The following is a 7,732-nucleotide window of genomic DNA, read 5'->3' as shown; positions in this document are numbered from 1 at the left end:
TGATTACTAAATTCTTGGGCACCCCCTTGAATTCTGTGCCAGAAGCCAGAGCCTCACTCTCCTCCCCCTAATCCCAGCCCTGCAACCCAGCATCTCTCTTCAAAACTTCCCCATCCTAAACCTTCTCCCAAGCTTTCCAGCCGGGTCGTCATCACTGCTTTCTGTCACTAGGGGGCGCGGTCGTCCTGTCTCCTGCAGGTTGTTCCCTCCTTCCATTCCCAGGTGAGGCGCATGCCCCGGGGCCAAGGGACCACGCGCATGCGCGTGACTCAAAGCGTCGGGCTGGGTTGCCCGGGTGATCCCCAAGCACAGCAACCAGACCGGCGTAAGCCGCGTTCTGAAGCCTCTCGCTTGAGGACAGTTCGCCCCAAGCCCTTTCCTCTCGCATTCTACTTGGGGACTGGAATGGCGGTTCCTGCGCGGCTCTTTGTGGTGTGGTTATTGCCCAGGCCGTTCCGCCCCATTCTTGGGAACGCCAGGGGAGGGGTGGGGGCAGTTTTTCGGGAAGTGAGAAGCAAGTAGGGCGGGCCGGAACGAAACGCCCCTGGCCGAGGCTGGGTAAGGATGCCCGCGATCCTCGGCATCCAGGTCTCGACGGCTGGGGGGACGCCTCCAGAAGTGGCTCAGCGGCAGGGTCCATGCTTTTCCAGTTTCCGAGGCCCCTTGCGGGCGACTACATTTCCCGGGAGCCTCAGCGGCCTCTCGTTCCGGAGTGGGGCGCCTGGCTCCAAGGACGCTACCTCCGTGCTGCAGAGTTCCCTCGGAGGACGGCCCTCGCGGAGCAGGGTTCCATGGCCAAGCCGCGGGAGTTGGGATATCGTGTCCGGAGAGTGGGGGTGATCAGCCCCGCTTGGCTGCACCCCCAGGTGTCATGCAGGAGACATGCGGGCGCAGGATCTCACTAGGTAAGAGCTAGCAAAGGACAGGAGCCCGAGCCCGCTACCTCTTACCTGGAGCAGGGGGCATTTCCGAGCATACGCTTCCGCCGAGCACCTTCTTCCATAGGTCGCTCCTTGAACCCCCGCAAGCACGTCGGTATTATCAGGGCTGGAGGGGGCGGCACGAGCATCTTCGCTGCCCTTTTCAGCGTTGTGCCTCCCATTCTCTTCCTGGAGTCTGCTCATTCCATCCAACCATTCCTTCAACACTTGCCGCACCACAGGCCCTTTGGCCTTAGAATCCAGACCTCCTGCTCTTCCCAAGGTCTCCAGGGAATTCTGCCTTTAACTGTCCCCTCAGCTCCGCGAAAACGTGCGCGCAGGTGTAAACACCCAGGCCCTCAGGTACAGCTTTCTCAGAATGTTACCCTACACCACCGTGACCGAAAGTCTGTCTATCCCCAGCCTGGAGACACTCATTTAGCCTTGGACAGTTCGGTAAGGTTAAATTTTATTATCATGTGGCGTCGAGTCCAGCTATCGAGAGCTCCACACAGCTAAGTTCAGGGCCTTGACCTTAGTTTATTAATACCCTGGACCCCTTCCTGAAAAGGAAAGGCTACAGTGAAAGAAAGGTAACCTGTAGAGGTTCCTGAGGATAAACAGATATCCCTGTAGTTCAAAGGTTCTGAGTTTTGGCTGTATACTATGTTATTACACCTGAGTGCAGCCTGGGCAAAAGAATTTCTAGAAACGGCATAATTTTAATGTACAGCCAGGGTCGGGAGCCACTGCTTTAACCCTGAGGGCGGGGGGGGGGGGGGCCTGGGGGGGCCAGAAGCACTGGGCCAGGCACCTCCAGCTGGGAGCCTCGTCGACCCTTTCTCCTAGTATGCTGCACAAATTGTTCACATTTTCCACGTGTCCCCTGCGAAATCAGGAAGCACTGCCCTGTATTAAGAAACATGCCTGACAGTTTTGTGTAAGGTAACCGGAAGTAGGGCGAAACAAGCCAAAAATGCCAACTAGGAAACATACAGCAATTTCCGGAAGAGGTAAAGAAAGCCTGGGCTAGATTAGTGACAGGGAATGTAAGAGGAGACAGTTGCGACAGTGACAGAAAGAATGACGGACTCTGGTGGCTACCTACATGGAAGTTTTTGGCAGGCTGTGGCTTTCTTAATTGTTACAAGGGCTGATCGCACTAACATATCCTAGCTGACTCCCAGAAGAGAGTCACCAGAACTGCTGTAGTCTTTCCAGAACTCTTGAAACCATGAATAGGCTGGGGTCATTGTGGCTGGCCCAGTGACAGGCACTGGCAAATTGAACTGCATCCATCCATAGAATTAGAAGTGCTTCTGCCTTATGGAGACCGGAGGCCCTTTCTGATATGGGGCAGCAGCTGCACTCCTGGGGATGATTCCTCGCAAGAAATTCAACAGGGAAAAAATAAGCTCTGTGCATGGCATGAAAACGATTAGAGCATTATCTATGATAATGATATAGTCCAATAATAAAGGAAATGAAAAAAACAAAAGAATTTAACTTAAATAGCTCGCAGTAAGGGGCACCTGTGTGGCTCACCAGCTCTTGATTTCAGCTCAAGTCAAAATCTCAGGGTCCTGGGATCAAGCCCCGTGTCAGGCTCCATGCTCGGTGTGAAGTCTGCTTGGGGATTTCTCTGCCTCTCCCTCTGCCCCTTCCCGTATTCTAGTGTTCTCTCTCTCCCTCACTCTCAAATAAATAAATCTAAAAATAAAAAAATAGATAGTGTTAAAATGTGATCATTATGAAAATGTGAATGAACGTTCATAAGTAAAAAAAGAATCTTCTTTTTGGGAAGCAGAATTAGATTCATCTTTTGCTTGGAGTACCTTCCTCTTGCTCACAGTAACTTAACTATGATTATAGAGTATTTAAATATGTAGGCATTTGGGCAAAGCCTGAAGAAACTTGCAAATGTGAACACATTTTTCTTAGAGAAGGTCAGCATTATGGAGAAAAGGGGATTTCTTTTTCAAAATTGTCCCAGGGAGAGACATTGTAGCCTAGAAATCAGGAGAATGCTCTCTCCAGCCAGATCATTTGGGTCCTGGTTCTGCCACTTACTTAATGGATGGCCTTTGGCAAGAGTAAGACTTCTCAGTGTGGGTTTCTTCATCTGCAAAACGGGGTAATAGTCCCCATGTTAGAGAGTTGTTGGGAGGCTTAATCTATGTGTGGAAACTCTTAGAACAGCACCTGGCATGTAGTAAGCATTCTATACATGCTAGCTACTTAAACTGTTATTTATAATGTAGTAAAATCTTTTAAAAATTGGCCAATCAGCACTGATACTCCTGTCCACCCTCCAGACCTCAAGAAACATCTTAGCATATTTGGACTGACAGCTTTATTGAAGTTACAGATAATAAAATGCACCCATTTTAAATGTAGTCTGGTCTTTGATAAATGTATACACTAATATAACCAGAACATTTCTATCACCCCTACTTCATGCCCCTTTCCAGTCAGCCTCTCCCTACCCCACTTATTTCCAGACAACTATTGGTCTGCTTTATGTTCCTATACATTAGTTTTGCCTATTGTAGAATTTCGTATAAATAGAATCATACAATATGTACTTTTGGGTCTGGCTTCTCCGGTCTAACATAATTTGATATTCATCTATTAGTTGCATACAACAGTAGTTCCTTTTTGTTGCTGAGAATTCCATTATACGGGTATCCCACAATTTGTTTATTCCTTCACCTGTTGATAGGCATATGATTCTGAAAGCAAAGTCTCCTTTGCAATTTTATAGCAAAACTATCCTCTGTGCTTTACTCTCCCTCTCTGGGGAGCATTTCTGTGCAGGAATCTGAAACCTCCAATTTCTTCCACAGGAACTGGGAACAAGAATGAGGACAAGCTCAGTAATGGAGAACATCAAGGGATATACCCAAGAATAGTGTCATCTACTTCTGGACTCAGAGTCTCAAGAAACACCTTTATATCCCATTGTCCAGAATTTTAAATTAGAAAAATCTCAGGACAAGCCCTTGAGGATGGGGAGCTGGATGCCACTCCTAGACTGTGAGCTCGCTGGAAACCTGCGCCTAGTGAGAGACCCTGTATCTGCACTGACCACAGTCACAGTCACAGCAAGGGCTTCTGGCAGAGATCTTCTCTGACCCATCATCTCTGAAGTCATGCTGGTGAAAAGTCTTACCTCCATCCTGACTGTAGAAGACATTTCAGCCAAAGTTCCAACCTACTCCAGCACCAACAGAGTTACCCGAGAGCTAAGCCCTACAAGAACAGGGCCTGTGAGAAGGGGTTTTCTCAGAGTGCATCCCTCATCCAGCACAGAAAGATCCGCACTAGTGAGAGGCCCTGTCACTATCCCCAGTGTAGCAAGACCTTCTGTGGGAGCTCCATCTCATTAAGCACCAGGGAATCCATTCTGGTGGATATATAGCTGTGAGGAGTATGGCAAGGGCTTTACAGTCAGCTCTCTGCTGCTGGCTTACCAAAGAGTGTGTACTGCGCTGAAGCCTACATCTGGTCCCAGCACAAGAAGGCTTTGGGGGATGGGTGGAAGCTGATATGCTACCCAGGTAAGCAGCCCTTCTGCTGCTTTGACTGTGGTGACAGCTTTAGTCAGAAGACCTACATCACCCAGCACATTCACCCACATACAGGGGAGAAGCCTTACAGCTGTGGGGAGTATGGGAGGGCTTCAGCCTCTGAGCCAGCCTCAAACACCATGTGGCTTATCACAAGCCCCAGGCACCACCTCAGGGCACGAGCCCCCTAGTTCTCCCTCTGCTAGAGCTGAGCAGAAGCCCCAGGTCCTTTATGTCCCTACAACAACCTCCTTGTCTTCATCTTGCCCCTCCACCAGTGATTGATGCTTCCACCCCATTCAGTCCCCAGCCTCTAATCATGTCCATCTTTCCCAGACTCCTCCCCTCACACCATCCTTTAACCTCCCTGATGCCTCCATTTTCTCTCCCCAGTATTTATCAGCCCTCCCTCCTTCCTCCTCCACTCACCCCTTCCCCAGCTCTTCCTCTGCCTCAGGGACTCCTGCGGAGTCTGGACTCCAAGTTCACCCTCCATGATGAACCAGAAGCGGCAATGGCTGCCAAGTTTACCTGTTCTGAGCGTGGGAACAATTTCCCAGCCAGTGGCAAGCTTCTCCATACAGGTGAGCAGCCTTATGTCTGCTCTGAGTGTGGGAATCGCATCACCCAGAGCTCCTCTCTGATCCAGCAGAGAAAGATCCATTTAGCGGAAAAGCCACACTTGGGTGTGGAGTGTGGCTGTGGGTCCAGTCAGCGTGTCCACCTGATCAGCCACCCAGCAAATGCACTCAGGGGAATGGCCGTTTGCAGTACCAGTGTCTCCAGTGCGGGAAAGCCGTCAGGCAGAGGTCTAACCTCGCCAGATGAACCCATGTGGTGTGGCCCTAGCTGAGCCCTTTGATAGCCTGGCAGGTAGACCTGTAGATCAGTGATGCATTTCCTCTCCTCTAGCCACACTACCTAATGAAAGTCTTTTTCTGCTGTCTGTCTTCCTCTGAAATGCTGAAGGGTTTTGCTTTGCTCAGCTCAGCCCTGCTTTGTTTTGTTTTTCCTGAATTCCTCTCCTGTCTCTCAACTTCACAATTTACAGAAGGATTTAGGGAGATGGTAAGCAAAGGTATGTTAACTGAAATATGAGTATATTCTCAGTATAGACAAGGATGATATTAAGTGATGTCTTAATATCAGCGATTAATACATTATTTCTCTTGTGCTTTTAAAAAATTATTGTTGGTTTTCCCAACCATGTGCTATTAAAAGTGGGGGGAAAATGTGCAGTTACCCTGTGAGAATTCAAACTGCAGAGATGTCCTTAAGAGCATCACTCATCCAGTGTCTAAGCCCCAGTCTTGATTCCTCTTTCTCTCACAGCTCAGGTCCCACCAGGCACCACAGCCTATTTGTTCTGCTTCAGAAGGTTTTCTCAACTTTGTCCCCTCCTCTCAGTTGCCAGTGCTGCCTCCTTAAGTGCAAACTCTTGTTTCCCTGGCTTATCACAAAAGACCCCAATCAGCCTCCCCTGCCTCCAATCTCTGCACCCTGTTTCATCATCCATATAACCCACCAGTTCGAGTCCTCACTTACACCCCGAGCTCCAATACTAAATCTGATGTCATTCCTCTGCTTAAAAGCATTCATGCCTGCCACCCCGTGCCCCAGAGTGGCCTACAAAATAGAGTTCAGATGCTTCAGCACACCCTGCGGGGCTTCTCACGTGGCATTGCCCTTCCTCCCCAGCTTTACTGGCCATGACATTCACACCTCTTGCACTTGTTCTACTTCCAACTACCTAGAATGCCCTCCCCCCTTTTCTGTCGCCTAAACTTGTCCTACTTATCATAGGAGCCCCAGCTCCATTCAAAGCTTTCCCAAACTCTCATACCATCCTTGGTATGGTAACTCCGGCACTGGCATAGTGAACCGTCATGAATGGTCACACGCTGTCTCCTCTAGTAGACTGAGCTCCATGAGAGCAGAGGCTCAGGCACAGTGCCTGACTCATAGTAGCTACTCAATAAATATGAATTAAATCAAGGAACCACTTCCAGTTGCTCAAGTTTTTTATCTAAAACCTGGGTTTCTTTTACTCTTCTTGTCCTCTCAAGCCACAGCATAGACACATTTGGAAAGTTAACCGAAGTGATCACACCCAATCTATGTCTTCCTAGTCCCTGAGTCTGCCATTCAGTCATTCCATGGTTATTTTTATGGTGATACCAGAGAAAAGCAACTGAAAACAACACTGTTTACTTGGGTCCAGGCCATTTCTTTTTTTCTTTTCTTTTTCTTTTTTTTTTTAAAGATTTTATTTATTTTATGTGACAGAGAGACAGCCAGCGAGAGAGGGAACACAGCAGGGGGAGTGCGAGAGGAAGAAGCAGGCTCATAGCGGAAGAGCCTGATGTGGGACTCGATCCCAGTACACCGGGATCACGCCCTGAGCCGAAGGTAGACGCTTTAATGACTGCGCTACCCAGGCGCCCCCGGGTCCAGGCCATTTCATCCACACATCTGTAATAATGAGCTTACTAAAAATTGACAGGATGATCTCATCAAATTTTTAGCAGCATCAGTGATAGTGCAGAAAGGCCTTCAAGTATATCTTCAATAATCAGCACTTTTGATGGCAAAATACGAATTTAGAAAATATCTGAGATTAATAAGTCCCTATTATAGGATCTCTTTACCCCCTGGCCTCGTGAACCCAACACAGAAGATGTGAGATGAAGATCTCATGGGAACGACAACTTCAAGCTCTTGGCCTGTGGTATAACTTCAGTCTGGGCTCGAGTTATAGGAGTCACAAGACTGCCTGAGCACAAGAGTGCCTGGCTCAGCTAAAAACCTCAGTGTTCCCAGCATTAGCTACAGATTTCAGAGACATCCGGTCACAGTTATAGATTTATTTTTATCGTATAATGTTATATTATTATGAAATGCAAGAAGAAAATAAAAGTACAGACTCAACCATTAAACTTTTAGCAAGTTGGACTACATCTCAATGTGTACTTTATTTAATTAATTTCATCTTAACCAACCCTGGACTCACTTCAAGTGCCCATTAAGTTTCAGCTACAAAAGAAGGCAAAAAATTTCAAGAAAACAGACCAGAGTACAGAAATTAAAAATTCATTGGTAAACGTTTAGAGATAGGATGTAGTTTCACAGAAAATGTTTAGCAATTAATGAAGACTTACAACCCCATCTTTTTGTCATTTTATGCAACTGAAAGGTCTAAGGGTACAGATCTTTCTCGATTCTGGTACATCTTGATCCAGGGGT

General features: G+C 47.9%; 1 long non-coding RNA gene across 1 annotated transcript; it reads left to right on the top strand.

Moving 5' to 3' along the window:
- Positions 1-280: 280 nt before the first annotated feature.
- LOC130544285 (uncharacterized) lies at positions 281-7,446 on the top strand. The gene is made up of 2 exons (XR_008960455.1): positions 281-905; positions 3,767-7,446. It is a non-coding gene; the product is annotated as an uncharacterized LOC130544285 (long non-coding RNA).
- The last annotated feature ends 286 nt before the right edge of the window (positions 7,447-7,732 follow it).

The sequence above is a fragment of the Ursus arctos genome, unplaced genomic scaffold (assembly GCF_023065955.2).
Source record: "Ursus arctos isolate Adak ecotype North America unplaced genomic scaffold, UrsArc2.0 scaffold_2, whole genome shotgun sequence".
Lineage (NCBI taxonomy): Eukaryota > Metazoa > Chordata > Mammalia > Carnivora > Ursidae > Ursus > Ursus arctos.
Note: the sequence above shows the minus strand (reverse complement) of the source record. Positions and strands in the feature narration are given on the sequence as shown.